At 37.0% G+C, this 21,650-nt stretch overlaps 1 pseudogene across 1 annotated transcript; it reads left to right on the top strand.

Annotated features, from left to right (window-relative positions):
* The first annotated feature begins 7,262 nt into the window (after positions 1-7,262).
* LOC308552496 (FUN14 domain-containing protein 2 pseudogene) lies at positions 7,263-7,827 on the top strand (annotated as a pseudogene). The gene has a single exon. The product of its transcript is annotated as an FUN14 domain-containing protein 2 pseudogene (transcript).
* Positions 7,828-21,650: the final 13,823 nt, after the last annotated feature.

The raw sequence follows: 21,650 nt of genomic DNA, 5'->3' as shown, positions 1-21,650 counted from the left end.
TCACTGTATAAATGGATGTCTATGAAAACTGTTTGATTTAAGAACTAATCAAAGGACTCAAAATAAAATAACAATAAAATATTATTTTCCCCTGTCAGCTTTGCAACAATGAAAGAAAAAATACCCAGCGTTGGTGATGATGAGGCGAAAGGTGCCATGCAACCCACTGTTGGTGGGAAGGTAAAGTGGCATAAATGTTTTAGTCAGAAAAGTGACAATATGAAGAAAGCTTTCTCTAAAACTTTTGACACAGCAATTTCTTTTCTTTTTTTTTTAAATATATCTTTATTGATTTCAGAGAAAGGAAAGGAGAGGGAGAGAGAGAGAGAAACATCAATGATGAGAGAGTCACCTTTTTGCTGTTTGTTGGGTTGATCTCTGTAATGTACCCTCCCAGGCTTAGTGGCTGGTACATACACATAGGATACATCCAAATTAGGCCACTCCTTCCACCAAATTATCCCAGTGGGAGATGGCAAAGGAGTTCTCTCTTTGTACTTGGCATGCAGGCTGTCAGGGTTGGCTCTGATGTTGACAGTGGCAATGACCTCCACGAGAAAGTGGCCAGTGTATAGAAGTATAAATGAAATGGAAAGATAGAGGGACAGAGAAAGAGAAAGAGTTCTGGTGTGATTTGAGTCAGTAGATCCAGTTAACCTTAAAGCCAGTATACTTCCTTTTTGTAGTTGGATTATGTGAAACAAATACTTCTAGCTTTTTGCTAAACTTATCCTGAGTTTGAATTTACACTTCCTATCAAGATGCAATAATAAGGACCAAATTTACTCTCCACCTGAAACACAAAATATTTTTTAAAAATAAATAAAAATTTTCTTGCCCCAGCTGAGTGGCTCAGTTGGTTGGAATGTTGTAATATACACCAAAATGGTTGTGGGTTAGATTCCCAGGCAGGGCACATACCCAGGTTGTGGGTTCAATACCTGGTCAGTGTGCATACAAGAGGCAACCGATGTTTCTCTCTCACGTGGATGTTTCTCTCTCTCTCTCTCTCTCTCTCTCAAATCAATAAACATATCCTCAGGTGAGGATTTAAAAGAATAATAACCATTTTTTTCTTTTCTTTCTCATTTTAAAATAACCATTTTCAGCCCTAGCCAGTTTTGCTCAGTGATTAGAGCATCACCCGTGGACTGAAGGGTCCAGGGTTGCAGGCTCGATCCCTGCCTCAGTTGGTACACATGCGGGAGGCAACCAATCAATGTTACTCTCTCACATTGATGTTCCTCTCTCTCTCCCTTCCACTCTCTCTGAAAAAACAATGGGAAAAAATATCCTCTGGTGAGGATTAAAAAAAATAATAATAATAATAACTATTTTCAAGACACTGGACATCAGACCATGAACAATGATCCCTGAGAGATGGGAAACAAATGGGATAAGCCTCATGATTGCCCAGCTTACTGCTTTGAGAGAATTTCCAGATGGTGGCACAGAAAGGTGGAATCTATATAGAATCTGGCAGATTCTCCCAGGTGAGGAGATGGAGCTGAGAATTCAGGGAGACCAAGACAGCTAAAGTTTGCAAAGTAGAATACCAGATTAGAAAGAACTACTACACAGACTTGCTGTTGTTAAAATGACTTAACAACAACAAAAATCTAGAGATCTTTAGAGGGTACCCTTCAAGTATTCAGCTGGATATTCACGAGCACATAAATGTGAGGAAACTGTTGCAGGCCTGGGAAAGAATCACCTGAAGTATTGTGGAAACAGTAAGTAGAACTCATAGGGCCAGAATAGTACCTATTCCCACCAGCCAGATTGGAAGTCTCATAATTCACAGGGAGTTAAATACTCAGAAGGATCTTCTGTTATGGAGAAAAATTGACCCTAGACTAAATGCTGCTCTGGTTCTGCCTAACAAATTTTAAAAGCAAGACTTGAAAATATCAAGCAGTTCCAAATACCTGTGCTCCAGAACAAACTCAGAAATATTTATGGGACTACAAAATATTCAGAACTTAACAAGGTAAATTCACAATGAATGACGTTAATAAAAAAATTATTAAGCATACCAAGAAGCAGGTAAATATGGGCCATAATGAAGAATGTAATTAACCAAACTGACCCAGAATTGATGCAGATATTAGAATTGCATTATAACTCTATTCCTTATGTTCAAAGGGTAGGAGAAAAATATATTGAGACATGGAAGATATTTTGAAAGACCCAAATTGAACTTTTAGAAGTGAAAACTAGCCCTGGCCTGGTGCTCAGTTGGTCAGAGCATTTTCCCATACACCAAGGTTTTGGGCTCAATCCCTGGTCAGGGCACATATAAGACTCAACCAATGAATGCATAAATAAGTGGAACAACAAATCGATGTTTCTCTCTTTCTCTTCCTCTCTCCCTCCCTTCCTCTCTCTCTAAAATCAATCAATCAATACAAATTTTTTAAAAAAGAAATGCAAACTAAGTCTGAGATGATGCCTATACTGAATGGGATTAATGGCAGATTATCCATAATGTTTTCAACGTTCATCCATGTTGTAGCATGTATTACTACCTCATTCCTTTTTATGCTTGAAAAAGATTCCATTGAATGGATATATCACATTTCATTTATCCATTCATTATTTCATAGATATTTGGGCTGTTTCTACCTTTTGACTACTACGAATAATGCTGCTATGAACATTAATGTTCAAGTTTTTGTGTCGAATTATATTTTATTTCTCTTGGGTCTGTACCTTTGAGTGGAATATTCCTAAGCTTCTTTATCCTCTTATCTCCATTCATCAAACATATCAATAACCTAATTCCAGCTGGAACTGCTAGCATTGCATGGTAACTGTGTTTAACCTCTTAAGGAAGTGCCAGTCTGTTTTCCAAAGCAGCTACATCACTTTACATTTCTACCAAATGTAAAATTCAATAAGTCTATCTTTTATTGTTGTAGCTTGTTTTTTGGTGTCATATCTAAGAAACCATTGCCTACCTAAAGGTCACAAAGATTCACTTCTATGTTTTCTTCTAAGTGTGTTAAAAGTGTAACTCTATGACTTGTTTTGAGTTAATTTTCATATATGTTGTAAAGTTACAGGTATTCAATTTAATTCTTTTGCCGGTTGCAGTCCTGTTGTTGCAGCATCATTTGTTGAAAAGACTATTCTTTCCATTAAATGGTCTTGTCATTCTTGTTGAAAATCAACTGATCATAAATGTAAGGGATTACTATTTCTAGGCTCTACAATTCTATTCTACTGACCTATATGTATACCTGTATGCCAATATCACCCTATCTTGATTACTGTAGCTTTGCAGTATATTTTTAAAATCAGGAAGTGTGAATGTTTTAAATGTGTTCTTCTTTTTCAAGATTGTGTTTGCTATTCCCTTGAAATTCCATACAAATTTTAAGATCGGCTTATGAATTTTTGCAAAGAAGCCAATACGGGATTTTGATAAGGATTATGGTGAATCCATAGTTTAATTGGAGAATGTTGTCATCTTAAAAATATCAAGTCTTCCAATCAATAAACATTGGATGTCTTTCTGTTTATTTAGGTCTTCCTCAGTTTCTTTTCACAATGTTTTGTAATTTTTAGAGTATAAGTTTTACACTTCTTTTCCTAAATTTATTTATAATAATTTCTTTGTGGTGTGATTGTAAATGTAATTGTTTTCTAAACTTCATATTTGGTCTGTACATTGCTACTATATAGAAATACAATTGATATTTGTATATTGACCTTGTATCCTGTGAACTTGCTGAACTTGATATTAGTTCTAATAGTTTTTAGTAGATTCCTTAGGATTTTTCTATATAGAAGATCATGTCATCTGCAAATAGACATAGTTTTACTTCTTTTTTTAAGAAATCTTTTTTAAAAAATTTATCTTTACGCCTGGTCGGGCATGGCTCAGCGGTTTGAGCATCGACCTAGGATCTAGGGGATCATGGTTCAATTTCCGGTCAGGGCACATGCCCACGTTGCAGGCTTGATCCCCAGTCCAGGGGGTGCAGGAGGCAGCCAATCAATGATTCTCTCATCATTGATGTTTCTCTCTCTCTCTCTCTGCCTCTCCCTTCCTCTCTCTGAAATAAAGATACATTTTTTTTTAAAATTATCTTTACTGTTGAAAGTATTACAGATACCCTCCCCCCCCCATTGATACCCTCCATCTCGCATCCCCCGCACCAGGCCTTCTCCACACTATTGTCTGTGTCCATGGGTTATGCATATATGCATATAAGTTCTTTGATTAATCTCTCCTCACCTACTCCCTCACCCCTGCCTTCTCACTGACATTCATCAGTCTGTTCCATGCTTCTGTGTCTCTGGATCTATTTTGTTCCTCAGTCTGTTTTATTTATTGGATTCCACATATGAGTGAGATCATGTAAAACTGGATCAGGAAGAATCAGAAAACCTGAATAGGCTAATAACAACTGATGAAATTGAAGCAGTAATAAAAAAGACTCCCAGCAAACAAAAGCCCTGGTCCAGATGGCTTCACAGGGGAGCTTTTTAAGTTGTAGGGTTAGATAGTTTACTAAAAAATTTTTCTTGCTTTTTGAGGTAAGCCTGAAGTGCTATGAATTTCCCTCGTAGGACTGCTTTCACTGTGTCCCATAAATTTGGGGTTGTTGTGTGTTCATTTTCATTTGTTTCTAGAAAGTTTTTATTTCTTTCTTGATCTTATTGGTAACCCATTCATTATTTAATAACGTTGTTTAGCCTCCATGTGTTTGAATGTTTTTGAGTGTTTTTACTGTAGTTGATTTCTAATTTTATGCCCTTGTGATCTGAGATGCTTGATATGATTTCAATCTTCTTGAACTTGTAGAGACTGGTTTTGTGTCCTAACATGTGGTCTATCTTTGAGAATGACCCATGTGCACTTGAGAGGAATGTATATTCTGCAGCTTTGGGATGAAATGTCCTGTAAATATCAATTAAATCCATCTCATCTAGTGTGTCATTTAGTCACTGTTTCTGTGTTGACTTTTTGTCCGGAAGATCTATCCAGTGAAGTCAGTGGGGTGTTAAAGTCCACAGCTATGACTACATTGCTGTTGATCTCTCCCTTAAAGTCTTTAAGGTTATTACTGAAAGGTCCTTATTTTTTGCCATTTTAATTCTTTATGCCTATGTTTCTCTCTCTATTTCTTCTTATTATTACAGCAGTCCTTTTAACATTTCCTGCAATGCTGGTTTGGTGGTGATAAACTCTTAACCGTTTTTTGTCTGGAAGCTCTTTATTTCACCATCTATTTTGAATGATAGCTTTGCTGGATAGAGTAACCTGGGTTTCAGATCTTTGTTTTGCATTATCTTGAACACTTCATGCGATTCCCTTCTGGCCTGTAGAGTTTCTGATGAGAAGTGAGCTGACAGCCTTATGGGAGCTTCTTTGTAGGTAACAGATTGCTTTTCTCATGCTGCCTTTAAGATTCTTTGTCTTGAATTTTTGGCATTTTAATTATCATGTGTCTGAGCGTGGGCCTCTTTGGATTCTTCTTGCTTGGGACTCTGTGCCTCCTGAACTTGTGTGACTTTTTCCTTCACCAGGTTAGGGAAGTTTTCTGCTATTATTTTTCAAACATGTTCTCTAACCCTTGCTTACTTTCAACTTCCTCTGGCACTCCTATGATGCAAATATTGCTACATTTCATGTTGTCCCACAGCTCCCTTAGACTGTCCTGCTGTTTTTTAATAGTTTTTTCTTTTTGGATCTCTGATTATTTTTTTCTACCGTGTCTTGTAATTCTCTGATCCGACCCTCAGCTTTCTCTAATCTGCTGTTTATCCCTTCCAATGCATTCTTTATTTCTGCTATGTCATTCTTAATTTCCTTCATAGTTTCCAGTTTTACTTCTTTTTTTAATTTTTTTTAATATCTTTTATTGATTTCAGAGAGAGGAAGGGAGAGGGAGACAGAAAGATAGAAACATCAACGATGAGAGAGTTGTCATTGATTGACTGCCTCCTGCATGCCCCCCCCAAATGGGGATCGAGCCCAAAACCCAGGCATGTGCCCTGATTGGGAATTAAACCTCGATCTCCTGGATCCTAGGTCGATGCTCAACTGCTGAGCCATGCCCGGCTGGGCCCAGTTTTACTTCTTTCTTTCCAATCCATTCTTGTTTAATTGTCCTGTCTTGAACCTTCAATACAATGTTGAACAGACTTGATGAGAGCAGATTTTTTTGTCTTGTTCCAGTTCTTAAGAGGAAAGCATTTAGTCTCTCATTAATAAGTATGATGTTAGCTGTAGGTTTGCATGATGTTCATTTTTTAAAACTTAAGCATTTTGATCAATTCTGGTCCTTCACCAATATTTTACACATAATTTTGAAATTTGCTAATCTCTCATCACCTATTGAATATTCAGAACAGAGCTAGTTTTATCCTCTGAATGTGATGTACAAACACCAGAGCCCAAGTACAAGTTTATTTCCATTTCATGCTGGCAGTAACAAAGAAAAATGATGTTTTGACCATAACATTAACCTTCTTCAAGGGTGTATTAAGCTTAATGAAAAAATTGGTGGAGGCATAGCACAGCTTTTATAATCTCTGTAATGGCTATTTGGATGATCACCACAATAGGTTCTCAATAAATCATGCAATGTATTATTGTGGATTAATTGATAATGACAGAAGAGATAACATGGAAAAATAAAATCAAAGGATGATCCAAAATTCAAATTTTAGCCAGTAATTTTTTACCCCAGCATTTCACCCTTCATTTTCCCCACTAAGTTTCTTTATATTTTTGTCTCCTTAATCAAATATATAAGTAGCTTAAAAGATAGTAGGCTGAGAAGAGAGAGAAAAGGTATAAATAATCCATGTACAGTTTAATATAAACCTGAATTATGAAAAAGAGTTGGTATACAATAATGTGATCTTATAATAAATCCTTTCCATTGGCAGAATTAATTCCCTATTGGGCCTGGGAGTCTTTTTAACTCAACAAACATTTGTCAGCTTTAAAAGTAATTCTGTAGATTTAACATGCCTGGCTAGTAGAATAATTTTGGTACAAATAATTTGGTTTTCTTAGGCCACAGTTTCTTTACCTATTTTTAAATGAGGTGGTTCCATTGGGGAATAGGACTAGATTATGTCTAATGGCTCTTCAAGGTTCTTCTAAGAGACTGTTTTATGATTCTATTTAAGTTGTTGTTTTTTCTTTAGGAAAGTTCTTTTTTATATGCTCCATTAAATGTAACTAAAAAAGCACAAACTAGGTAAAAACACTTTTAAAATTTTTTATTGAGATTGCAGGGATGACTGTGCGCCACTCCATGTCCTATCGTTCGGAGCATCCAAGCGTGTCATCAGCAGACCAGCTCGCTGAAACGGCCTTGTCCACTCAAGGACATTTTGAGTCACTGGACCTTGCAGAATTTGCTAAGCAGCAGCCATGGTGGAGCAAGCTGTTCAAGCAGGAATCTGGGCCCTCAGCTGAAAAGTATAGCGTGGCAAGTCAGCTAGCTATTCATTGGAGGTGTCACTGGATGGTACACGAATTTCATATTCCAGAAGGTTGGAAAGTTGGCTGCAACAGCTGTGGGAGGAAGATTTTTTTCTCCTTCAGCTTGCAAACCATACTGGGTACATCAAAGTTGACTGGCAACGAGTAGAGAGGACATGAGGAAAGCCAAGGAACAGCTGAAGAGCAGCCACATATCTACAGAGGTGAAAAGCAAAGCTGAGGAGATGTGTCCTTTGTGAGGAAGAAGATTCTTGTGACTGGTGGATTTTTTGGGAGGCTTTCTGCTTGGCATGGCATCCTCAGGAGGACAATTTTGCTTCCATTATTCCTGGTTTTTCCACCTACCAGCCTCTTAACTCCATCGTAGGACATAGAGTCTCCTCTTCCTCCTTCTCCTTTCCTCCTGTGCCTTCCTCCCTGCTGTAGGGTAACTGAATGACTTCTATAGGCATCTGTTGGTACAAAGTGATATGTCCTACAGTGAGCTTCAGGACAACAGCGGAAGACACCATAGACATTAGCTCTCCTCCCAGAAAACTCCCCACTTGACTAATCTGTAGGTCAGCTAGAATGTTCCTTCCCCCCTACATAAGATGCTTACTAGAACATAGTGCCAGATGGCTCACTGGGGAGGATGTGTGGATCCTCAAAGGTTGTCCCAAACTTGATTCAGAAAAGGAATAACAGGCACGTAGACACCTTATTATGCGCTTCATGGAAAGACACTGAATACATTTGCCTTTAAGCATGAAATATTTTGGTGTCTACTTTCTTTTTTAGTTGGTTTTAGATTACAGAAAGAGAGGTATTTATAACTGCTATCATTATCCTGACAAAATGGCAGCATAAGCACTATAATTGAAAAATTATGAGTATAGAATGAACTTGTGCTAAATGTATATATGCTGAACTGAAGATATTGTGTTTGGTGGGAAAATATTTAGGGAAATCAACTAATAGATACATCTTTGGACAGTCAGACTTAATGAATCATTTAGGGGCCTTAAGATGTTATCTGGGAGTGAAGGGTTTCCACCATACAGGATAAAGCATCTTGTGGCTATTCCCAAAGGGTTTATTTATGGTAAAATAAGTGACTTTAGGTGGGATAGGGAAGAAGCTCTTGAATTTTTATTTCATACAAACGGTTTTAAGCTTTGAAATGTGAAGTATTCTTGACTTCTTGTCAAAGCATTAGGGGTAGTCATAGCTCCTCTGTGCTAATTCTACTATTTCTTTATCCAGTTAGTATAAAATATATAACATTTGAACCAGAGTTTTAAAGAGGTAGCATTCCAGATATTCAGAATTAAGAATGGTGGCAATAGCATATGTGAAATAAATTATTTTCATCATGAAATGTTAATAATGATATATTATTGAGTAATTTTAGAAAGAGAGAAGGGAGAGAGGGAAACATGGATTTGTTGTTCCACTCATCCAGGCAGCCACTGGTTGACTCCTGTATGTGGCCTGACTGGGGATGGAACCTACAACCCTGGCACATCAGGGCAATGCTCCAACTAACCGAACTACCTGGCCACGGCTAAAAACACTTCTTATTCTTATTTGGGGATGGTGGGAGGGAGTGATGGTACTAAGAAATCTGACTAACATTGACAAGGATCAGGGAATGAAAGACTCTTAGGGTATAAAGGGTCCTTAGTGGTCATCCAGAGTAACCTACTGTACAATATGAAAATTCCTTTCAATAGCACTGACTAAAGATCAGTTGTCAGCTTCTGCTTGAACATTCCCTAAAACGAGTTCACTGGCTCACAAGGACAACTGATTATAATTTAGGGCAGCTTTAATAATTAGCAAATTCTTGCTTATATTAAGCTGAAATCTGTCTTTGAACTTCTACCCTTCTGATCATTGGAGCCACACAGAATAAATCTAATCCATTTTACACACACATGTCCTTTAGATGTTTAAAGAATGTTATGTGACAAATTCTCTTATCCATGCTGTATCCAACCTTCTTCAACTGTTTTTATAGGACATGATTTCCAAGCTGTTTGCCATCCTGGGCTCTACTAACTGGCACTTTTTTTTTTAAATCCATTTCTTCTTTAAAAATAGTGCTCAGAACTGAACACAAAAGAATGGATTAGTGGTTTGTAAGCTATTTTTCTTTGACAGGAGAGGAGTCAAAGACATCTTTGGAAGTCCAATAAAAACTATGCACCTTTTCACTTAAAATAATATAGACACGAAATTCTTCATTTACATAGACCATACAGGGAGTTTGAGAACTGTCTAAAGCCTATCCATAGACCCCAGTTATTAAATAGTATTTATGAAGTATAATAAGTCTACCACCTTCCTTATCTGATAAAGTCTAAGGTTTCTTTTATACCAGGTTTGTTCATTTGGGTATTTAGCTTGATAATTTTGGCAAATGGTGGCCTTTCTCCCCCCTCCCTCCCTCCCTCCCTCCCTCCCTCCCTCCCTCCCTCCTTTCCTTCCTTCCTTCCTTCCTTCCTTCCTTCCTTCCTTCCTTCCTTCCTTCCTTCCGTCCGTCCGCCTTTCTTTCTTTCCTTTTTTTTTGTTATTGTTAATGAAGTATCTCCAAAGCTTACTTGTGCAGATAATTATTTAAATGTAAGTTTAGAACTTTTATATTTATCTCTGTAAAATCATATTTTGATTATTTTGGCTCGTTATCTGAGCCCCTTAAGATCTTTTAAAACCTTGGTTTGATGCTCATGATATTAATCAACAATCCCACTAAGCCTCATGCCATCTGAAATTTAATTGATGTTTCTTTTAATGTTTGTTGAAGGCATTGATTAAATTGTGGAATAGTACAGGTCAAGAACAGAGTTTTGTGGCATGTGCCTGAAGACCTCCCTCCAATATAACAGGGATATTCTTTTGATATCTTTTAGCTTATATTTTTCTATCTTGCCCATAAAAATAATGTAAGGGACTTTATAATAAGCCTTAATAAAAATAAAAAGGCACTATGTCTTAATGGCACTTCCTTGATTTACCAGGTTAGTACTCTTATCAGAAAAGGAAATGAGGATTATTACAAGGAGTTAGTTTTAGGGTTGAAACGTATTTATCATTTTATGCAACAGTTGCATTCCTAAGAAGATTCATGCAAATAATACCGTCTTAATAATAATGACTAGAAAGCTTACTAACAGTCAAGGGCTGTTCTTATATCCACTTACTTATTTAACCTGATAACCCTATGAGGCAGGAAAAAGGCTGAGGGAGGCTAAGGTATTTGCATGAGTTAAGTAGCTATTGACAGTCAAGGTCTGAACTCAATTTGTCTAGAGAATTCACATGCTTATACGGCTTTGTATTTTTTTAAATTTCAGATTCAGTGTAAGGAGAACTCTTGGATAATTGTCTGCAAATTTAGTTTCCGCTCTCAGGATTTCTACCTGGTTTCTCGTTACATACATATCAAAGAGAATGAGTAGAGCACCCTTAGACTTGCTATTTGCCGGGAAAAGTATGTTTTGAGATACTCAAATTTCTTTCTAACCAGTAAATACAGGGGGGAAAATCCTAAGATTCACTAAGATCTAGTGCCTTGGTTAGATGGAATAATTTGCACATTAGAGAACCTAGCCAAGTTTAGTCACTGGCTGAGTGACTAGGGCCAAACTCTTCCCCTTCCTGTGTCACAGTTTCCCCATCTGTTGTATCCCATTCTCCTCCCTTCCTCAGAGGGATTGTGAAAAAATGAAAATAAGAGTATGACTGTGCGAAGACCTTCAAATTTCAAAGATACTAGGAAAATACAAAATGCTATTAGAATTGATCTGCCCTGAACAATAACCCTTTAAAGACTAATTAACATACTTTAAGAATTATAACTACAGTAAAATAACCTGTTTTGACTATACCATTGCACATCACCTTTTAAAAACACAGACATGTAAACCCAGCTAGAAAACTATTTTTAATCCTAAATTAAATGTGAGGATTATGACCACTGGCCTCGTTTAAATTAAAGGTCACATAAATTGCCAGCTGCAAGTTCAAGGACTATTGTTGATGAGGGATTTTAACTGTGGAAAAATCCCTCTTGTCAAGATTAGGAAGGTCAGACTTTATTTGATACAACATTGACTGTCCCTGGTGCCTTTATTTTTACCATGGTGTCCCTCAAAAAATGTATATACACTATGTCTGTAGATTCTATTACATTTTGAAAATGAAGTATAATTTAATAAACACCACCTTTATAATTATTCACAGTGTGTATACATTTTTTTGGTACATATATATATACACACACACCCATACATACTTACTGGGAAGGCCTTTTAAAAACCTCAGTTAATATTAAATAAATACTAAAAGCTAATAATGTGTTAGAAGCTGACAAGGTATCATAATATCTAAAAGGGTTTGTTGACCTTTAAAATAGAGCTTGGCTCTCATGTCCATTTGTCACAATTTCCTACTTGTTTCCTTCCCCACCTTTTCCCCATTGTCAATTCTTGTTATTCACAGTGGTCATGGAAAAAAGATCATGAGGGCCTTGATGTGACCAAAACAACATAGCCTGGCAGGTCATCTCTCTTCTTTACTGAATTTTTTTTTTTTTTTTTTATTACGGTAAAATTGACATACAACATTATATTGGTTTTAGGTATACAACATGATTTGATATTTATATATATTGTGAAATGATCACCACAGTAAGTCTAGTTAATACTTGTTTACTGAACTACTTCTAATTGGGCTTATTACAAAGCCTCTAACAGTAAGAATAAAAGGCTTTTAAACACAAAGCTTGTACCAACAAACAAAATCTCATTAAGAAGTTCATTTTGGTCTTCCCCACCCCAACTCCTCAAGAGAGCACTCTAGTGATAATATTCTGTCCAATTATAAATTTTCTACATATAATTAAATGCAACAGGATTATCAGAGAGCAAAACTTTGAAGTGGTCACTTTATGAAGTAAATTACCATTAGTTTTAATGTGAAAAGAGAAAACAATTTTTGGAAGGGAAGAATGAATATAAGATGAGTTAGGGCAAATTGACTGGGAGAGTCAAGCTAGAATGGAAAGGTAAAGAAAACGAACCTCTGTATTTTATATTTAGTATTTAAGTAATAATTTTAAAAACCTTTTTTAAAGGAGGTCTATTAATGTGCAAAGCCTCGGAGAGAGGAAGGAGGTCTCTGTGATAGTGGAGTCAGTTTACATTTCTACCCTATATCTATTCCCATTGCAGGTAACTTCCACTTACAGACCTGGGAATAGAGACAGCTCTGCCAAAAGGAATCTTATTTATAACAGCAAAATATCCGTAACAACTTAAAAGTCCAAAATTGAGGTAGTGTTTAAATAAGTTTTGTTTCAGCCATGTGATGAAAGCCTATGCTGTCATTTAAAATGATACTGTAAGTAAAAAAATTAGTAATAATTTTATAAAAATATGATTACTTTGTTAGGTAAAAAAAATAATAAAACAACATGTACAGTAAAAAGAAAAAAGAAGAAGAAACATACACCCACACATAAAGCATGGAGAAATATTGGAAGAAAATATATCAAAATGTTAATGTGTTTATCTCTGTGGTGGAATTATCAGTAATTTTTCCTTTTTTGTTCATCTTTACTTTCTTTCAAATTATAAGAGAAAGTTTACTTAGATAGTTACAGAGGTAGTAGAAATGAGCGGGCCGGGCTGCATGAACTCAGGAAACAAGTTATAGAGGCAAAAGAAGGGACTTGGAGCTTAGAAGGCAAAGGTAATGCACCTGGGGGGAAGGAGAGGGGCAGGGAAAGGGCAGGAATGCTCCCGAGAGGGAGAGCCCTGCCTATCTTTACTTTCTAAATTTTTTAAAAAGAACCTGTACACGGCTGGAATGAGAAATCAATAAAAGTTAGTTTTCAAGAGTGCAATAAATAAGTAAATAAGAATGTTTCCTGGACTTTAAAGTGAAAAATAATGTAAATTTAAAAATATGTCTTTTACTGTTATGATGAACAGAACCTAGTTTGTTGTGTGTATAAATATATGTGTAGGGGGTGGTCTTGGATACACACGGTTACATTTAACATTTTCTTTTAATCACTCAGTTAACATCCCTCATAGATACTGTAGAGGACAATTCATTATGAGATACAGACCTTGTTTCCCGCATGCTTACATCTGGTTGTGGGAATAAGGTTTAAACATGTGGGAGTTGTCAATAATAATCCCCAAGGCTACCTGGTACGTTTTTCTACAAGTCATTACATGATGTTTCATTCATGTAACTTGATGACCAAAAGATACTTCTTGAGAGGTCCGTACACTTGAAAACATCTGCCAATCTTTTTTGGAACGTTATCTGACTTTAGGTAATAGTCATGTATCATAGGAGCCTGAGAGGTCACATAGTCTTTTTCCCATTTAAAAAAATTGAATGAAAACTGATTTGGCAATAAGATAGGAGCTCAGTCTATTTTTGATTTTTTTCTTTTTTTTTTCATTTCAACCAGCATTTATTGAAGGATTGTGTGAGCAACTACCTGGAGTGTACTTTTTTTAACTTTATTTTTATTGTTGACACTATTACAGATGTCCCCATTTCCCCCCACCTTTGCCCACTTCTACCCAGCCCCAGCCCCTCCTTCCCTCTGGCCATCACCACACTGCTGTCTGGGTTATGCATACATGTTCTTTGGATATCCCTTCACCTTCTTTCATCCAGTTCCCCCACCCCCTTCTCTCTGACAGCTATCAGTCAGTCCGTTCCATGCCCATGCCTCTGTTTTGTTCATCAATTTAATTTGTTCATTAGATTCCACATATAAGTGAGATCATATGGTATTTGTCTTTCTCTGACTGGCTCATTTCACTTAGCGTAATAACCTCCAGGTCCATCCATGCTGTCTTGAAAAGTAAGATTTCCTTCTTCTTTATGGCTGCATAGTATTCCATGGTGTAAATGTACCACAGCTTTTATATCCACTCATCTACTGATGGGCATTTGGGCTGTTTACAGATTTTAGCTATTCTAAATAACGCTGCTATGAACATAGAGGTGCATATATTTTTTCAAATTGGTGTTTTGGGCTTCTTAGGATATATTCCCAGAAGTGGGAGTGCTGGGTAAAAAGGCAGTTCCATTTTTAATTTTTTGAGGAAACTCCATACTGCTTTCCATAGTGACGGCACCAGTCTGCATTACCACCAACAGTGCAGTAGGGTTCCCTTTTCTCCACATCCTCACAAACACTTGTTGTTTGTTGGTTTATTTGTTTTTTATTAAAACATTTAAAAAATATATGTCTTTATTGATTTCAGAGAGTGGAAGGGAGAGGGAGAGAGAGATAGAAACATCAATGATGAGAGAGTCATTGATCGGCTGCCTCCTGCACCCCCTGGACTAGGGATCGAGCTTGCAACCAGGGCATATGCCCTGACCTGGAATCAGACCTCTATCTCCTGGTCGATGCTCAGCTGCTGAGCCACGTTGGCTGGGCTATTTGTTGGTTTATTGGTGGTAGCCATTCTGGCAGGTGTGAGGTGATACCTCATTGTGGTTTTAATTTGCATCTCTCATGATTAGTGATGCTGAGCATTTTTCCATAGACTATTTTTATGTCCTCTTTGGAGAAGTGTTTATTCAGGCCCTTTTCCCATTTTTTAATTGGATTGTTTGTCTTCCTGGTGTTGAGTTCTGTAAGTTCTTTATATATTTTGGAAATTAACCCCTTATTAGATGTATCATTGGCAAATATGTTCTTCCATACAGTGGGTTCCTTTATCATTATGTTGATGGTTTCTTTTGCTGTGCAGAAGCTTTTTAGTTTGATGTAGTCCCATTTGCTTATTTTTTCCTTTGTTTCCCTTGCCCTGGGAAATATATTGGCAAAAATATCACTACAAGAGATGTCTGAGATTTTACTGCCTATGTTTTCTTTTAGGATTTTTATGGTTCCGATACTTACATTTAAGTCTTTTATCCATTTTGAGTTTATTCTTGTGTATGGTGTAAGTTGGTGGTCTAGTTTTATATTTTTGAATGTACCTGTCCAATTTTCCCAACACCATTTATTGAAGAGACTGTCTTTACTCCTTTGTATGTTCTTGCTTCCTTTGTCAAATATTAATTGTCCATAAAGTTGTGGGTTTATTTCTGGGCTCTCTGTTCTGTTCCATTGATCTATATGCCTTTTCTTATGCCAGTACCATGCTGTTTTGATTACTACGGCCTTGTAGTATAGTTTAATATCAGGTACTGTGATACCTCCAACTTTGTTCTCCTTTCTCAGGATTGCTAAGGCTATTTTGGGTCTTTTTTGGTTCCATATAAATTTTTGGAATATTTGTTCTAGATCTGTGAACTATGCCATTTGTATTTTATTAGAAATTGTGTTGAATCTATAGATAGCTTTGGGTAGAATGGAATTTTTAATGAGGTTAATTCTTCCAATCCATGAACATGGTATAGGCTTCCACTTCTTGGTATCTTACTCAATTTCTTTCTTACATGTCCTATAGTTTTCCAAGTTCAGGTCTTTTACCTTCTTGGTTAAATTTATACCTAGGTACATTTTTGTTGTTGTTGCAATAGTAAATGGAATTGATTTCTTAGTTTCTCTTTCTGATTGTTATTTCACTTTTTTTAATTTAAATTTTATTTAAAAAAAAAAATGTCTTTATTGATTTCAGAGAGAGGGAGAGGGAGAGAGAGAGATAGACACATCAATGATGAGAGAGTCATCACTGATCGGCTGCTTCCTGCACGCCCTGACTGGGGATCGAGCCTGAACCTGGGCATGTGCCCTGTCCAGGAATTGACCCTCGATTTCCTGAATCCTAGGTTGATGCTCAACCGCTGAGCCATGCCCAGCCAGGTTGATTGTTCATCATTGATGTATAAAAATGCCATCAATTTCTGGATGTTAATTTTGTATCCTGCTACTTTGCTGAATCCATTTATTAAATCTAGTAGTTTTTAGGTGGAGTCTTTAGGGTTTTCTATGTACAATATCATGTCATCTGTGAAAAATTACAGTTTTACTTCCTCCTTTCCAATTTGGATGCCTTTTATTTCTTCTTCTTGTCTTATTGCTGTGGCTAGAACTTCCAGTACTCTGTTGAATAAGAGTGGTGAAAGCAGACATTTCTGTCTTGTTCCTGATCTTAAGGAAAACACTTTCAGTTTTTGCCCACTGAGTATGATGTTGGCTGTGGGTTTGTCACATATGACCTTTATTATGTTGAGGCATGTTCCTCTATTCGCACTTTGTTGAGAGTTTTTAATCATAAATAGGTGCTGGATTTTATTAAATGCTTTTTCTGCAATTATTGATATGATCATGCGGTTTTTATCCTTCATTTTGTTTACTTGGTGTATCACATTTATTGATTTGTGAATATTGCACCAACCTTGCATCCCCAGAATAAATCCCACTCAATCATGGTGCATGATCTTTTAAATGTATTGCTGGATCTGGTTTGCTAACATTTTGTTGAAGACTTTAACATCTATGTTCATCAGGGATATTGACCTACAATTTCTTTGTAGTGTCTTTATCTGGTTTTGGAATTAGGATAATGCTGGCCTCATAAAATGAGATTAGGAGTCTTTCCTTAAGTTGAGGCATGTCCCTCTATTCACACTTTGCTGAGAGTTTTTTGCAATCCCCCCAACAGTGCACAAGGGTTTCCTTTTTTCCATATCCTTGCCAACACTTGTTGTTTTTGATATATTAAAGATAGGCATTCTGATAGGTGTGAAGTGATATCTCATTGTGGTTTTAATATACATTTCTCTGGTGATTAGTGACTTGAACATCTTTTCATATGTCTATTGACCATCTGTATGTCCTCTTTGGAGAAGTGTCTATTCAGGTTCTCTGCCCATTTTTTAATTGGATTGTTTGTTTTTTTGGTGTTGAATTTGAGTTCTTTATAAATTTTGGATATCAATCCCTTATCAGATGTATCATTGGTGAATATGTTCTCCCATTCAGTGGGTTGTCTTTTTATTTTGTTGATGGTTTCCTGTACTGTGCAAAAACTTTTTAGTTTGATATAGTCCTATTTGCTTATTTTTTCTTTAGTTTCCTTTGCCTGAGGAGATATATAAAAAATGTATATATTGCTTAAAAAAAGTCAGAATTTTATTGCCTATGTTTTCTTCTGCTAGGAGTTTTATGTTTTTGGATTTACATTTAAGTTTTTAACCTATTTCTCATTTATTCTTGTATATGTGGGTCCTTTCTTTTCATTACTTTAGATATTTTGTGCCAATCACTCTGGCCTGCAAAGTTTCTGTTGAGAAATTAGCTGACAGTCTTATGGGAGCTCCCTTGTAGGTAACTAACTGCTTTATCTTGCTGCTTTTAAGATTCTCTCTTTGTCTTTAACCTTTGGCATTTTAATTATGATATGTCTTGACGTAGGCTTCTTTGGGTTCATCTTGTTTGGGACTCTTTGCACTTCCTAGACTTGTATGTTTATTTCCTTTGCCAAATGAGGAAACTTTTCAGTTATTTCTTCAAACAGGTTTTCAATCCCTTGCTTGCTCTCTTCTCCTTTTGGTAGCCCCTATGATGTGGATGTAGGAAGGATTTATGTTGTCCCAGAGGTCCCTTAAATTAGCCTCATTTTTTTTTGCATCTTTTTCTTTTTGCTGTTTTGATTGAGTGCTTTCCGTAACCTTGTCTTCTAAATCTCTCATTTGATCCTCTGTTTCATTTAATCGAGTGTATTCTTTATTTCAGATATTGTAGTCTTTGTTTCTGACTGGTTGTGTTTTTTTTTTATGGTTTCTATGTCCTTTTTTTATGTTTACTATCTCTTTGTTGACATTGTCACTGATTTCACCTCTTCTTCCCCTAAGTTCACTGAGCATCCTTATAATAGGGTTTTGAACTTTGTATCTGGTAGATTGCTTTCCTCCATTTCATTTAGTTTTTTGTGGGGTTTTTTTTTTGTGTGTGTGTTTTTAAAATTTTGTCCTATTCTTTCATTTGGGACATGTTTCTTGCCTTCTCATTTTGGCTGCCTCACTGTGTTTATTTCTATGTATTCAGTAGATCTGCTGCAACCTCTTCCAGTTTTGGCAGGGTGCCCTTATGTAGTAGGTGTCCTGTGTGGCCCAGTGACTTAGTCTCCTTGTTCTCCTGAGCCATGTGTTCCAGGAGTGTTCCTTGTGTGGGCTGTGTGTCCTCCTGTTGTAATTGAGCTTTGATTGTTGTTGGCACATCAGTGGGGTGGTATTGACGACCCTCAGGTTGACTGGCTGTGAGAATTGGCCACAACCACAGCAGGGACTGACTCCATGGAGCAGGATTTGCCCCAGTGGCACTCTGGTGTCTGCCAAGACCACCCTTTGTGTGCACCACTTGTGGTTCTAATTCAGTGGTGCTCTGTTTTGGTCTGAAGCTGGTCACTCAGTGTGCTGGTTCTGGGGCCTCTCAGGAGGGGTTCTGATGCAGGCCAAGCTCAACTGCTGCCTGTGCCTGGCCTGAGGCCACCTGGTAGTAGCTACAAAGGGATCTGCAGTTGGTAGCTGCCTGTGTTGGGTCCAGAGGTAAGTAGAAGAGACCGTGCTGTGACTCAGGGCCAGCTACCACCTGTGCCAGCCTTGGGGCAGCTTATCAAGTGGCAAAGAGCACACCAAATCCAGCCACTGCCTACCTGGGGCCTGCCAACTTTGGAGAGTTTTTAAGAAAGTTTGCAGCATGGATCAAGGCTGGCTGCCTATGAGGCATACCTGATGAAAAAGCTTGCCTTTTCTTCTTCTTTTTTTTAATTCTTTGCTGTGCAGAAGCTTTAGAAGTGTGTTGTAGTTACACTTGTTTATTTTCATTTTTTGCTTTTTCTTTTGGTGTAACATCCAGGAAATTGCTAATTTTGTTGTCTATTTGTGTTTTCTTGTAATTCACTGACTTTCTTTAAGAGGAAGGATTATTCTCAGTTTTTTGTCAGATAGTTCATAGATTTTAATTTTTTTAGTGTCAGTGATTGGAGGTCTATTAGTTTACTTTGGTGATATATTTCCTTGGTCATTTGTAATCCTATGACCTTGTGTTGGTGTATGTGCATTTTAAGAAGTAGATGCCTCTTCCAATCTTTACAGACTGTTTTTGGCAGGTAAAGCCCTTCAACAGTCAGCTCAGCAGAGATTGTGGGTGTGTTGTCTGGTGGGAAATGTACACAGGCTTGCTTCTGGAGTCCTGCGGTAGGCAGGTCTGGTGCCTGGGTCAGCAGGTGGACAGGCCTGGTTCCATGGTCCAAGGGGGCCACCCTCGTGCCTGATTTCATGGGGGCTAGTGCCTGGGTCCACTGGGTTCAGCCTGGTACTTTGATCCATAGGTTTGACCTGGTGCCTAAATCCATGGTGGGAGGCCTGGGACCTGAGTTCATAGAGGTCAGCCTGGTATCTAGAACTGTGATATTGGGCCTGTTGCCTAGGTCCATAGTGAATGGGCAGTGCTGAGTTCTACCGGGGCAGACCTGGACCCTGGTTCTGCTAGGGCCTGGAGCCACAGGGGTCAGTCTGGCACTGGTGTGGGCCTGGTTCTTGGGTATGCTGTGAAGTTGAGTATTCGTTCTCCTCCCATGCGGAGTGTGTCTTTCTGCTCACTGCCTGCCTGAGTTTGGGGAAGGACGACAGGAGTAATGTGAAACTGTATTTCCTACCTTCTCCAATGCATTTTTTTCTTATTTCTGTGCTCCATCCAGGTGCTATAATCTGTACCTGAAATTCTGAGGTCTTGTGAAGGTATTTTTGCATGTAAATATATATTCAAATTAATGTTTCTGCAAGGGGACAATCACTGGAAAGTTGCTGAAGTCAGAAAGTCAAGTTATATTATAAAAAAACACTGCTTTAGCTTCATCCTGAAAATGTTAATATGTTGTACCTGATATTCTTAATGACTTTTAAAATTTGCTGTATCAAGTAATGAATGAGGAATTTTGAAATAGCCAACTATAATTGTGGACTTTTCTCTTTTTTCCCCAGAGTTTTCACTTAATTTTTAAGCTCTGCTTTTAGATGTCCACATATTTAGGACTGAAATGTCGTCTTGATGAATTGACCCCTTTATCATGATAAGATATCCCTTTTTCCCCTGGTTAACAGTCCTTATTAATATATTCATTAGGTTTCTTTTCATTAGTATTTGCTTGGTACAACTTTTTTCATCCTTTTTATTTTTCACCTGTGTCTTAATATTTAAAGTGGTTTAAAAAAAATAGGCAGATATTGTAGAATGTTACTTTTTAAATCCAACCTATCAATGTCTCTCTTTTCTGAAAAATTAATTTTTTTTTCCTTGTAGTGTAGGTCTGCTTGCAATGAACTCTCTTGCCAAAAATACACCTAGGTTGGATAGGATGGTGGTGGTTGTGAGACACTCCAGTGGGTGCAGTTTGTAATAGCTTCTTAGGTGATTCTGATAAGTCTCTTCCTGTGAGAGCTTGTTAAGGGCTGGAACATGATATGGATTCCCATTTTTACATATTTTCCCCAATGTTTCTTCTAGATGATATAATAAACTTATAATTGATAATGGCACATGATGGAATGCTATACAACCATTAAAAAGATGATTCCGATGCATATTTAATTACATTGGAAATGCTTATAATGTAATTATAAATTATTTTTATCAGTCTGGGAAGAAAGATATGTAAATATAAAAGGCTGATATTTGTGGCTCGAAAAGTTGCTGGTGTTTTTTACTTTCACATTCTATTCTGTATTTTTCAAAATGTTTGCAATAAGCAAGAATGTATTAAGAAATTCACACCATACAGTTAAGAGTACTTCCCATAAGTACCCTTTTCATTTTGGTGGGTACTGCCCAGACTTTTCTCTGTGAGTTTAAATACATACAGAGACATAATATTTTAATACTATATAGGATCTAGTGTATATTATTCAGCAACTTGAGTTTTTCACTTATTATATTTTTACCACCAAATATATATTTACCTCATTCTCTTCTACTGTTGCATGGTGTTCCATAAATTGGATATATCATAGTTTAACTATTTTCTTATAGTTGTACATGCAGATTCTTTCTTTTCTTCTTCTTTTGTTTTTGGTAACAGACAAAACTGTAGATCTTATAGATATTTTTTAGTGCACATGTACAAGTATTTTCTTTTTTTTCTTTCTGATTTCAGAGGGAAAGGAAGGGAGAGAGAAAAAAAAACATATCAATTTGTTGTTCTAC

This window comes from Miniopterus schreibersii (genome assembly GCF_964146895.1).
Source record: "Miniopterus schreibersii genome assembly, chromosome: 2".
Classification (NCBI taxonomy): Eukaryota; Metazoa; Chordata; class Mammalia; order Chiroptera; family Miniopteridae; genus Miniopterus; species Miniopterus schreibersii.
The sequence above is the reverse complement of the archived record's forward strand: the minus strand, read 5'-3'. Positions and strand labels throughout refer to the sequence as shown.